The 13,690-nt window shown below is 39.1% G+C and overlaps 1 protein-coding gene across 1 annotated transcript in view; it reads left to right on the forward strand.

Moving 5' to 3' along the window:
- The window catches only part of STXBP4 (syntaxin binding protein 4), a 214,024-nt gene extending 201,137 nt beyond the window's left edge, over nt 1–12,887 (forward strand). Inside the window, exons 18-19 of the transcript XR_009553085.1 lie at nt 8,327–8,465; nt 12,722–12,887. The gene's annotated coding sequence lies outside the window, so the exon portion shown is untranslated. The remainder of the gene's footprint in view (nt 1–8,326; nt 8,466–12,721) is intronic.
- The last annotated feature ends 803 nt before the right edge of the window (nt 12,888–13,690 follow it).

The raw sequence follows: 13,690 nt of genomic DNA on the forward strand, positions 1-13,690 counted from the left end.
TATCCAATAGTAATGACAACAACAATAATAACAACAATGATAAACAACAAGGGCAACATAAAGGGGAAAAAATGACCTCCAGGAGAACTGGATTTGTGGTGCAGGCACCAAGCCCCAGCAATAACCCTGAAGTCAAAAAAAAAAAAAGAAAATATATTTAAAATATGACATAGTACTTTGAATATTTGTATTATAGTCATAATTCTGAGCTGTGTGAACATGTTTTTCATGTATATAGAGGAATATAGAATACAAATAAATAAATTGTGATACTCCTAAAATGTCTGTACATTCAGAATGGAATTTGACTGACACATTTTTGAGCCAGAGCTGCCCATTTTTCCCATGATAATATCCTGTATACCATTAGAATAAATCAGTTTATTAAAGGAGTGTTCCACTGCTGTCTCTGGGATTTTTCTCCCAAGTCTCTGACATCTATTCATAAATTCAATACTGGTACTTATTTGATGTTTTAAGAATGAAATAATAGAGTTTTTAGGGGGGCTAGGCAGTTGCACATCCAGTTAAATTCACATAGTACTGTGCACAAGGACCCAGGTTTGAGCCTTCGCTCCACCTGCAGAATGAATGCTTCACAAGCAGTGAAGCAGGTCGCACATGTCTGTCTTTCTTTCTACCTCTCTATTTCCCTGCCCCTCTCAATTTTCTTTCTGTCCTATTGAATAAAATGGAGTGGAAAAAAAGAAAAGAAAAAAAAAAGAAAAAGAAAAAATGGCTGCCAAGAGCAGTGGCTTCATAGTTCAAACACCCAGACCCAGCAATAACCTTGAATACAAAAAGAGAGAGAGAGAATTTTAGACAGTTGTCAGAACTTATATTCCTCAAACAGTCCTTAAATGCATTATTCACTGAAAAGTAAAAGCATGCATTCATGCCACAGGAAAAACAATCAAGTCCATGCATGCACAGATAAAGGCAACTTTATCATGGTTGTCTGGCCAACAGCAGCTGCAAGACATCATTGATCATAATAAGTTTGATTTCCCCTGAAATGAGAATTTATTGAGGGTAGGAAGCAGTAAGGAAGTAGAGAAATACAGTAATGCCAATACAAAAGGAAAGTGGGAAACCCAACACAAAAAGTGTAATGTCAAGCAAAGTGCCTGAGTTTTGGAAATGGATAAACTTTAACTCTGTCTACAAAGCAGCTCTGGAGATAGTCTAAATTTTTTTTTTTCCTTCTCCAGGGTTATTGCTGGGCTCGGTGCCTGCACCATGAATCCACCGCTCCTGGAGGCCATTTCTTTTTTTTTTTTCTTTTTTTTAAAATATTTATTTTATTTATTTATTCCCTTTTGTTGCCCTTGTTGTTTTGCTGGAGGCCATTTCTTTTCCCCCTTTTGTTGCCCTTGTTGTAGCTTCGTTGTGGTTATTATTATTGCCCTTGTTGACACAATTCGTTGTTGGATAGGACAGAGAGAAATGGAGACAGGAGGGGAAAACAGAGAAGGGGAGAGAAAGATAGACAACTGCAGACCTGCTTCACCGCCTGTAAAGCAACTCCCCTGCAGGTGGGGAGCCGGGGGCTCGAACCGGGATCCTTACGCCGATCCCTGCGCTTTATCCAGGGTCCAGGGAGCCCAGATCACTTATACACTTTTTTAAAGTGATTTAATAATGACCAACAAAATTATGGATAAGAGGGGTACAATCCATACAATTCCCAACACCAGAGTTTCACATCCCATCTCCTCCATTATAAGTTTTCCTAGTCTTTATCTCTCTGGGAGTATGGACAAGAGATCGTTATGGGGAGCAGAAAGTAGGAGATCTGGCTTCTGTAATTGCTTTTCCACTAGACATGGACATTGACAGGTCGATCCATACCCCCAGCCCATTTCTATCTTTCCCTTGTGGTGTAAGGTTCTGGGGAGGTGGGGTTCTAGGACACATTGATGAGGTCATCTGCTGAGGTAAGTAGGTTGACATCATGGTAGTATTTGTATCTTGGTGGCTGAAAAAGCATTAAGATATAAACCAGAAGAACTTAGTTTAGTAATCAGAAGCCAAATTTACTAAACTCTGTTTAGTAATCAGAAACCAAAAGGTAAGAATATAGCAGATGAGATTTGGGGTCTTCATGTTGTAAGAAGCTAGGAATTCTATTTTAAGTATATTCCAAGGGGATATACTTTTTGCCTGAGCTCAATAGCTAACATGCAGGTGAGCTGAAAGTATTGTCTAGGAAGATGGCGTCAGAGTTGGGAATAGGACTAGAAAGCTAGATCTGGGCAGAGAGTAGCTCCCAAATATGAGGAAAGTATATAAATACCACTAACTGTAAACCCCATTGATCTGTCGTAGAATCCATGTCTGTCCATAATTAGCACATGAGCCTGTGCAACCTCTGCACCTCCGCCAATCTGATGTCACATTCCATGGTTATAACTAGGAACATTCTAGGCTACACTCATTTCAGGACCAGTCTTCCTCAAGTAGCAGAGTATGTTGACCTAGCCTTCTCTCTGAGAGTGGAGTAGTTTCTACCACTGTTCTACACTGAGGGCAAAGTTCTGTAGAGGCCCACAAGAGGGTTTACGATGTTGTTCCTGATGACCAGCAATGGTGTAGAGAGGGATCTGTTAGAGGTCTAGGCCCATCATATCTGTATAGGAATCCCAGGATTCTCTGACTAGGGCCCCAGATGGTGGCATAGCCTAGTAGTGACCAAAAAAAGTATGCTGGTCTCTCACCCTTACCTAAGTTTTTGTAGTCCTTACTTTATCTGGGATGGCCAGGCTTAGAGTGATTGAAGGAAGTGAAATAGAAAGTAGATGAGGAGGGCAAGTAGAGTCTAAGTAGAAAATACTTGATTAAGTATTTTATGTTATCATATTTAGGTCTTTCTACTTGGTTGCTGCACTTACTGAGTCACTGTAGACTATTGCACACTTTTACTTTTAAGGTATATATTTTCCACTAACATTTGCATTCATGTGTATGTGTATCCTATCTCCTGTGCCCTGGTCTATATCTAGGTTCTGTAACTCTTCCAGGAGGTATGCCTCCTGAAATGGAACTTAGGAGTCCTATGAGCTAGGAAAGTTCTCACCCAACCAAGTACTGGAGTTGGAGGGTTGACATCCTAGGCCTGGTGTCTCTGGACATAGTCCAAAGTGAAACATGTCAAAGTGGCACTGGTTGCATTGATTTGGTTGAGATCTGCAGATGTGGTATCAAATGGTATGGAGCAACAGAAGCATGAAGGAAAACGAGCAAAGCTCCAGAGGTTCCATGTAAGACCTTACCATAATTAATGTCATTTAATGCTACTTACAAATAACTATATCTTATATACTGACAGGATGGATTGCTTCTGGTCTCCCTGGTCTAAGTTTATAGGTGATTTACTATTTTAAAAAAAGGTTATTATTTAAAATGCTTTAACAAATTGACTTCTTATACTCTTACACCATCAATCATGAGTTAAACATGGGAAATGAGAGAAAGAGAGAGAGAGAGAAAGTTTCTAGGTACTTGCAACTCTGTGTAGGTAAAGTGGGTTCCAAGAGCTCTTCAATAAAGAGATGCAGGTGATGGGTTTGGAGCGAAAAATGCACAGGATTAACATGCATGAGAGTGGTGGAGGGAAACTAATAGCAGTGACAGTGTCTGTTACACATCCCAATTTCAAAGGTATTTAAATGTGAAAAATGTGCTTCTTAGAATCAATGAAATGTGGTGTTGAGTATCAAATTTCCCTGCTCCTGGCTTATCCCACAGCATCCTTAAAATTGAGTTAAAGATGAAATGCTTTAACAAATGAAAAACAGAATCATCTTTCCGAAAAAGTACTTAATTCAATCAAAATGATTTTAAAAGCTATTCCTAAAAATCCTAACAGAAAGTACTTGGAGAAGACCAAGTGATTCATATACCAGACTGATGAGGGTTGACAATCTAAACTATTTGCTGTAGATTGTGTTTTGCAATCATCAAAGTGAGGCTTCAAAGCTGTGGACAATTCAAACTCACTAAATAATCTGTTTCAATGTCTTTTTTTTCCTACCAGTTTTAAGGAAATTGGGAACAAACCACCCCACTAATGTAACAAAGTTCTCCTAGGATTACTAATTAACTATTTAAAATACACTAAAAATGGGGACTGTGTGGTGTACATCTGGTTAAGCATATTTCAGGGACCCAGGTTCAAGTCCCCAGTCTCCAGTCCCCACCTATAGAGGGGAAGCTTCACAAGTGATGACACAGTGCTATAAGTGTCTCTTTTTCTCTTTCTATTTCTCCTCTCTCAATCTCTAGGCAAAAAAAAAAAAAGAAGAAGAAGAAGAAGAAATAAAATAATAAATAAAAAGATATAATAAAAGCAAAAATACTTTAAAAACTTTACTACTGTTAAGATACATGACATTGTATCCCTCTTATCCTGAGGTCTTGTCAGCGTTTCCATTTTATAAATTATTTTTTTAAAAGGTACATGACGTTGATAGTCTGAAGATATTTTTATATTAGGGCATTTATGATCAGTTCTATCTTTCTAAAAAGTAATCTTTGACTATCAAGAATCTTAAAGATGTCAGATGTTTTACTCTGTAGTTCTACTTCTGTGAATTTATCTTCACAAATGAGCATTGCTTGAAATCAAATAAGGGACTAAGCAGTAGCACTCATGGTAGAACACAAACATAATAGTAATCAAGGACCCCACGTTCAAGCCCCCATCCCCACCTGCAGGGGGGAATCTTTACAGGTGGTAAAACAGTGTTGCAGCTGTCTCTCTCTTTCCCCCACTGTCTCCCCTTTCTCAATTTCTCTCTGTCTCTATCCAAATTTTTAAAAGTAAATAAGCCACAAAATGTGAGCTCAGATATACAGGGATGTAGAGGTCACATGGGCTCCTAAACTGAATATAGGCCCCAGATCAGATTAGATCAAATCATTGGGGTTTACAGTCAACAATATTTATAAACCTTTCCCATATTTGGGAGCTACTCTTCCCTGATCCAGCTTTCTGATCCTTTTTCCATCCATGACATCATCTCCCCAGACAGTAACTTGGATCCATCTGCATATTGAATGTCAGGATAAGAAAGAAAAAAAAAAACTAGTCTAGTCATGGGCCCTTTGGAATATAACTAAAATAGGCCTATTAGCTATCTACAAAACAGATACTCCCAAATCTTCATCTGCACTATTCCAGCCTTTACATTGATGATTAGTCAACAATTTGTTTGACTCTATATGTTAACTCTTTTTTTAGCCACCAGGTTCCAGATGCTAACATGATGCCAACCAGACTTCCCTGGGCAGATGACCCCACTAATGTGTCTTGGAGCCCCGTCCCACTAGGGAAAGAGAGACAGGCTGGGAGTATGGATTGACCTGTTAATACCCATGTTCAGTAGAGAAGCAATTACAGAAGCCATACCCTCCACCTTCAGCACCCCATAATGACCCTGGGTCCATACTCCCAGAGGGATAAAGAATAGGAAAGCTATCAGGAGAGGGGATGGGATACATAGTTCTGGTGGTGGGGATTGTGTGGAGTTGTACCCCTCTTATCCTATGGTTTTTGTCAGTGTTTCTTTTTTATAAATAAAAATTAAAAAACAAACAAACAAATAAATAAATAAAACTGAATAAATACCAAATGCCTTAAACTGAGGAAATGTCTAAATAAAAATAGTGTATGACATGATCAAATCTTTAATAATATTAAATTACCCAGGAAGAGTTTCACAATACAACTTAGGTAGAAATAAGAGGAAAGTCTATATATGGTTCATAACAATAATAATTTATATGTAAGTTCCATAGTATATATAAAAAATCAGATGATATTAGTAGTGAGACATATTCTCCATAATATTTTTCTGCATTTAAAAAATTCTCTACAGAGAGAGAAAACACAAAGTGAAACTTGGACTGGTCGTTGTGTATTGTACCAAAGCAAAGTACTGATGAAGGAAGAGAATGTAGGGGATGGAGGGAACCTTGGAGTACTGGTGTATGATGATGGAAATGGACCTAAATTGGGGGAGAGAATGTTCCATAGACACCTTTCATGGGGAGATGAGTTGTACCCATGTGTCGTTAACAGTAGAATTGTGCATTCTGGAGTCCAGTTAAAGTTTGTAATGTTAAAGGGACCGGAAAGATGAATGATTGTGCTGTGTGCACGAGACAGATCTGGCCTGTCTTCTCAATAATTAAATTGACTATTGTGAATAAAATAACTAAAACTAACAAAAAATTTACATTTAATGTTTATGCTACTTGTGTGGTTACCTACAGGTATCTCTAGCTTGTCATCTGTATCTTACCACTGTCAGAGATAAGAGAGGAATGAATCAGGAGAAAAAGGGGGCAGTTATGCATAAATGTGGACAGATAGTTGTAGAGATGATGGTTAGCCCATGTCTACAAACTTAGGGGAGCTGTGGTGGATTGCAGTGGGGAGACTAAAGATTCAAAACTCTGGTGGTGAGAATGGTGTGGATTTAAACTCCTGTTGACACGTAATTTGGTAAGATAAAAATAAAAGAAAAAGGGGGGGGGGAAGAGTGCAGTAAAATAGCAAAAGATTCCAATACTTGATGCATCATTGAGTTTTTCACATTTACTCTATGTAAAGTCTGAAGTTAGTCTTCCTGTGGATACAGTGCCTTGTAAATGATTCTGCTTCCCAAAACATTAGAGACTGACATCTCTGTAAGTAACATAAAATTTTATAATCCATATGAACTTCTAAGTCCCTCTAGTCTAACTTCATGTTAAAGAATTATTTCAAAACATTCCTGACTAACAGGTATTCAAGGCTTTGCTGGGATGTGTTTATAGAGGAGAAACTTAGTAACCCCTTTAAAAAATTCTTTTGTCTGAAGATGATTTTTATTTATTTATATTTTTCCACTTTATGGGAGGTGGGCATGGGTTTATGGTTTACAAAATTGATACATAGGTACAATCCCTCAACTCCCCATGATAGATATCTGCAAGACACTCTGTCACCAAACCTAAGTCCTTTTTCCAATACCAGGGCCTCATTGCCCTTCCATCCTTCTCCTTCCTCTTCTTCCCCAGAGTCCTTTGCTTTGGTGCAATAAACCACACCCAATTTGAGTTTCACTATATATATCCCCTTACTGTCCTTGCCTCTTAAGTTCCACCTGTGAATGAGATCATCTGGTCTTTTTCCTTCTCTTTCTGGCTTACTGCACTTAATACATGATTCCTTTGCATTCTATCCAAGATGTGACAAAAAAGACTTAATTATTTTTATCAGCTGCATAATATTCAGTTTTAAGTACATATCACAATTTTATTTAACCAAGACATGGATGTTTCAACAACAAAATCATAACCTGAAAACTAGCCTCTTCACATGGCTTTCCTTCTCCTATCATGGTAAGTGTGGACAGGGGTCCCTTTGACCACATCCATCAGAGTATTTTATCTGAATTATATACATAGCACTATGTATGTGGATTTGTGACCCCTTCCATGTTTTGGGCTGAACTTATCCCCCCAACTTGTATGTTGAAATATTAAATACTAAATCCTAACACTTCAGGATGTGAACTTACTTATAAATAGGGTCTTCACAAAGGGAATCAAATTAAAATTAAAATCTCTAAGCTGCACCTTGACCCAGTTTCACTAGTAACCTTACAAAAAGAGGATGTTTGTAGACAGACACTACCACAAGGAGAACACCATGTGAAGATGTGAAGACTGGAGTTATATTGCTACAAGTCAAAGAACTACCTGAAGGAAAAGTGAGGCCTAACACAGAACTTCCCTCACTCCAAGACCCTCAGAGGGAACAGGACTTTGAAGCAATACATTTCTGTTGTTTTAACCACTTGAATTGTAGTATCTTGTTCTGACAGCTTCTTTGAGCTTAGTACTATGTGTGCTTAACCTGGTGTGTGACTGTCTGGCCCACCCTGTTCTGATACTTCTAGCCAACTAATATACTTCCAAATCCAGAACTTCTCCATTTAAATAAGAAATTATCATTATGTTATCATAGTTTTAATTACACTTAGTGAGTGGCATCACTCTTGGTCATTCTTTGTAGGTGTGAGTTCTTGTCTTATTAAGATCAGACTTCTTGATGTCATACTAAAGACTTGTGGAGTAACCCATCAGAGTTATTGCATGTGTCAGTAATTTGTTCATTGCCATTAATTACTAAGCATCAATGTACGTTACACTGTGTAGACAGACCAGTGTGTGTGTGGCCATTCACACATTGAAAAGCACTTGGTTGTTTTCAGTCATTGGTGATTAGGAATAGGCCATCCTTAAATATTCATGAATTGGTGTTCTTTTTTTGCAGATAAAGGGTAAAAGGCTTACAGGAAGACAGAGAGGACAGATACCACAGCACAGCTCCACTGCTCATGTCTATGCATGATTCACCCATGTGGGGGATAAAACCTGGATTCTGGAACATGGTGAGGTACATGTTCTACCAAGTAAGTTATCTTTCATTTTTTATTGGAGGTTTTAATGGTTTACAATATAGTCTGTAAAACATAGGCACAGCCCTTTATCTCCTCTTGACTAGCATTCAGGCAATACACCAGGATCCCAGTGTCCCTTCATCCTGCCCATTTCTCTCCTTCCTCAGAGTCCTTTGCTTCAGTGCAATACTCCATACCCGTTCCAAGTTTCACCTTATGTTTTCCCTTATTGTTGTTTGTTCCAGCTTTCAATTATGTTTTTTAAACACATGTGATATAAAATTTGTTCATTGGTTTGTGTGCTTACAGGTATTTGCTTCTCTAGGGAAAATAGCTTGAAGCAGAATTGCTTGATCATATGGTGTTTTCAACTGCTGTCATAACTTACTACAAGCTTAAACAATACTGATAGTTTTATAGGTCTTAAACCTAACTAGGGTCTTAAGACACTAAATTCAAGCAGCCATAAAAGTTGTATTCCTTTCTGCTGGCTCCAGGAAATGACCTGTTTTCTAGCTTATTGAGTTATTGGCAGAATTCAGTTCCTTATAATTATAAAACTGAACCTCCCTTCCACCTTTAAAGCCAAGATGGTGTTGAATTCCAGTCATCAACTCTCTCTAACCTGTCATCTGTCCTCTCATCTCTGATTCAGCCAGGGAGATTTCCTGACTTGTAAAGATCCAGGTGATTAGATTGGCCCTGTCCAAATAACTCAGGATAATGTCACCACTTCAAAATTCAAATCACATCCATAATCACATTGCCTTAACGTTAATGCCATCACAGGATCTGAAGATTTGGCATGGGAGAGAGTGGTATTATCCTATTTTTTCTAATAAGCTTCTAAGTTATTTTATAAATTAACATGTGTTTTTATCTTTTCTTTTTTTAATTTTTATTAGTGATTTCATAATGACTGTAGAATAACAGAGGCACAATTTCATATAATTCCCTCCATCAAAGTTCTATATCCCATCTCCCCCATTGGAAGTTTCCCTCTTCTTTATATTTTCATCAAGAAAGAGAATTTCATTAGCTCCATATTCTTACTAGCACATGGTAATGTCAGGTTTTCGTTAACCATTCTCATAGTTATGCAGTGGTATCCCATCATAATTTAAATCCTGGTGCATCCCACCCAGTAGAGCATAAACTTCATGAAGATCCAGGTTAAAGCGCTCAATACCACATGGGAACACCACACATGGTACCGAGGGAAGTTTCATGAGTGGTAGAGTGATATGTGGATGTCCTTCTCTCTATTTCTCTTCTCTATCTCTGGATTAAAGTGTGTGGAAGGGCACATTCTGCTGGGAGCAGTAGTAGGAGCAGTAGCAGTAGCATACGTGTGCACTACCCCCACCTTGACCAAAACAAATAATAAGTTCATATTGTCCTCCTGTCTAACCATGTTAGACAACATTTCATCTGCTTATTTTCCATCTATATAATCTCTTTTGTAGCTTACCTATTTGGGTCTCTTGACTAGTTTTTAAATTGGGTTGTTGATTTGTTCTGCTAAGTTCTGAGACCCCTTAAATACTATGGATCCAAGTGCTTTGTCAAATAGATGATGTATATGCTTTTGTCTAAGTTCAGTTTTTCCACATTTCATCCAGGTAATAGGTGGACATACATAATTCTCCTAAACCCTGGGTTCTGTTAAGGTTAGTTTAGACTACAGAGTGACTTAATCTTGGCTCCTATAACAGAGCATTTCAGATCACCATTCAGAAGGTGGAATGGCTTTATCTTCTAGTTAAAGTCTCTGATATCCCCGAATCACAATTCTGCCCATCCCTGTATTCCACTTACAGAATGTAGTTCTTGCCTTATTGAACACAAACAAACAAAAAACTTCTAAGATCACATGATCTTAAAAAGAAAGAATTAATATCTAAACTGGTGTTAGCTACAGATTCTTTTGCACTAATGTCCCAAGAGTCTAACAAACATGGCATCTCTGGATGCAGTGTTTGCAAAAAGAACCATTTCAGAAATCAAATGGTGGGAAGTCAGAGTGAACTGATAGAAATTTTGGAAAACTGTGGAGTGGTTTCTAAACAAAAGAAAAGATTCCTTATCACAGAATTATAGAGAGATATACAAACACTAAATATGCTTGGAGCAATATGACTTCTGAGATCTAAAAACACCTGCTGATGCTCATAGAGGAAATGCTGAAAATTAAGCAGAGGGGAAATTTTATTGCAAGCCTTCTGGAAAATTTTGTCTACATTTATAAAATAAGTCAGCAATCTGGAGCTCTCTTGAAAATCTAAAGTTGCCAGAAGCCATCCCTGAGAATCTGAAAACCATAATCTTACTTATACCATACAGAGAACTCTAGCAGTTAGCATCCTGACAGGAAGTAGAAGCCCCTACAGATGGTCCAGTGAAGGCACTACTTATGACATGTGGGACAGTTCAAGCAACAAGCAGGTGATGCTGAAGCACTCAAAAAAAAAAAAAAGAAAGAAAGAAAGAAAGAAAGAAAGAAAGAAAAGAAAACTATCAACAGTTAGAAGCTATTCCTACTTTCATACCTGACTAATAAGGAGAGACATAATGTTGCTAAAAACCACTGAGGACAGGACTGTGGAGGAGCAGGCTCCCCTGCCAGAGCTATAGTTACAAAGGAATATAGCCACTATCAGAAAAAGGTACAAAAGAAAGAAGAGGCAGAAAGGCAGGGTTGTTCTGACCTTTCTCTCTGTCCCCTTTCCCTTCTCTTGAGGATGCTTCCTTCCTGTTGCTGGAAGGAAGACAGCTCCACACACCCACCAAGAGAACCCAGGCAAGACTTGATCCCTTACTTCAGCTTTTCCCTGGGACTGAGGGGCTCCAACCAGGATCCTTATGCCGGTCCTTGTGCTTCACGCCATGTGTGCTTTAACCCACTGTGCTATAGCCTGACCCAAGTGCCAGTCTCTTTACATAACCTTTATGTTATCTATCCGTGCCACATGGGGCCACAATAAATTGTGCTGCTATGAACATAGATATACATAGATCTCTTATGGAAGCTGTTTTTGCTTCTTTAGGGTAAATTCCCAGGAAAGGAATTGCTGGTTTGTAGGGTAAATCCATTTCTAGTGTCCTGGTAAGTCTCCAGATTGCTATCCACAATGGTTGGGTCATTTTCCAATCCCACCAGCAGTGAAGAAGTGGCGCCTTTTCTCCACATCCTCTCCCAACATTTGTTATTCCTTCCTTTCTGATGAATGACATTCTCACAGGTATAAAATGTAATCTCACTGTAGTCTTTATTTTTCATTTATCTGATGATTGGTGACTTTGAGGACCTTCTCATATATCTGCTGGTCCTCTGGATCTCTTGGGTGTTTTTCTAAGAATAAGGGTGAGGAATAGAGAGGCTGGTGAAATAGCACATTTGGATAATGAGTTGCTTTTCCATGCATGTGACCCAAATTTGAGCCTGACAGCCACTGTACTTAAGTAAACTTCAGTGCTTCAATCTCTGTCTGTCTGTCTGTATGTATGTCTCTAAAACAAAAAGGAGGGGTAAGGAATAGAAAGATTTTAAGCAGGATAATAGCACAATCATAGTCCACAGACTGGCCCCTGCTCTGGTGAAGCTCTGTCCAAGGGTCTCAGCATCCCTGGACTACTTTGCCCTCACCCTCACCCTCACCCATATGGCAAAACAGCCAGGCCTGCCCTGCCCAGCCTCCATCACTGGACTGTGGACATGGACAGGCCAGGAGCAACTGTAAAGTGTAGGCCAAAACTCAAGTGATGCTGCAAGGAAACAAAAGTGTGGCCGGTACTGTATATTTCCAGGAGATCTGCTGACTCGTTTTCCAAAAAGGGGTATTGAGTGTGAAGCCCCTGTGAGACCACTCTCTTAACAGGAAGCTGTCATCCCATGGGTTTCAAAACAGATCCTATCCTCCTGGCAGTGTGGTGCACAATCGATGTCCAATAAATGAGGGTTGATGAATGGCTGAGTGGGGCTTTTGTTTTGTTTTGTTTTCATTTTCACAAACACTCTTATGACTGCAGAGAGAAAACTAAATTAATGCCATATGCTGGTTCAAAAAATCCCTCTGACATCTTTTATTGTAATAGAAGATGACAACAATTATCAGAGCAGAAGGAACATGCTTGAATGAAAGTAAATACCAGACACCTTTTGGGAAACAAAGCACCTCTGGGTGACCTTTACAACTGTTCAGCTTCCCCAAGTGTGGCAAAATAAGTTGTCTAGCAACCATCTAACTAGGATTTCCCCTTCTTCCCAGGCATGTGCCTGCTCCCCTCTCCCTAGGTGTCACAGTGGTCTCGATTTCCCTAAGATAATGTGAAATGTCATTGGAGCTTAATGAAGATGAACAAATGGTCAAACTCAGATGGCAGCTATATGTAACTAAGGAGGAGGCACATCTATTTCACAAGCTGCAAAGTCTCTGAACATGTAATAAGAAATAATGGGGCAAGGGCTGCTATTTCTGAGTTTCTACTATGTATTCTACCCTGTTCCAAGTTATACGAACCTGTCAGCTCATTGAATCTCCCTGATAGTCCTCTAGATGGACATTATCTTCGCCATTTAATGTAAAAATTCAGACAAAATTCTGCTCAAAATTACATGACTTACGGATGTCTGACTGCTCCCTCATTCAAGTTATAGATGGCTTTGGCAAAAATTACTTAATTGCTGTCAGCCTCATCTGCACAGTGGAAATAACAAGACCCAACTCATATGATTATAGAGAATCACATTAAATAAGATAGGAGCTGTGCTGCACTTTGATGCAGTGTCTGCCACGCAGTAATTCTTTACTCTATTTGCGTTCTTCAGGGGAACAGAACCAATAAGAGATAGAGGTAGGGTGTGTGGGTAGGTAGGTGGGTAGGTGATGTCTAAGGAATTTACTCATGTAATTTTGGAGGCTGAAAACTCTTACTGTTGGATCAAAGGAAGCCCCCTGCACTGCTGGTGGGAATGTAAATTGGTCCAACCCTGTGGAGAACAGTCTGGAGAACTCTCAGAAGGCTAGAAATGGACCTACCCTGTGATTCTGCAATTCCTCTCCTGGGGATATATCCTAAGGAACCCAATACACCTATCCAAAAAGATTGTGTATACCTACGTTCTTAGCAGCACAATTTGTAATAGCCAAAACTTGGAAGCAACCCAGGTGTCCAACAACAGATGAGTGGCTGAGCAAGTTGTGGTCTATATACACAATGGAATACTACTCCGACAT

Source organism: Erinaceus europaeus, chromosome 12 (genome assembly GCF_950295315.1).
Source record: "Erinaceus europaeus chromosome 12, mEriEur2.1, whole genome shotgun sequence".
Taxonomy (NCBI): domain Eukaryota; kingdom Metazoa; phylum Chordata; class Mammalia; order Eulipotyphla; family Erinaceidae; genus Erinaceus; species Erinaceus europaeus.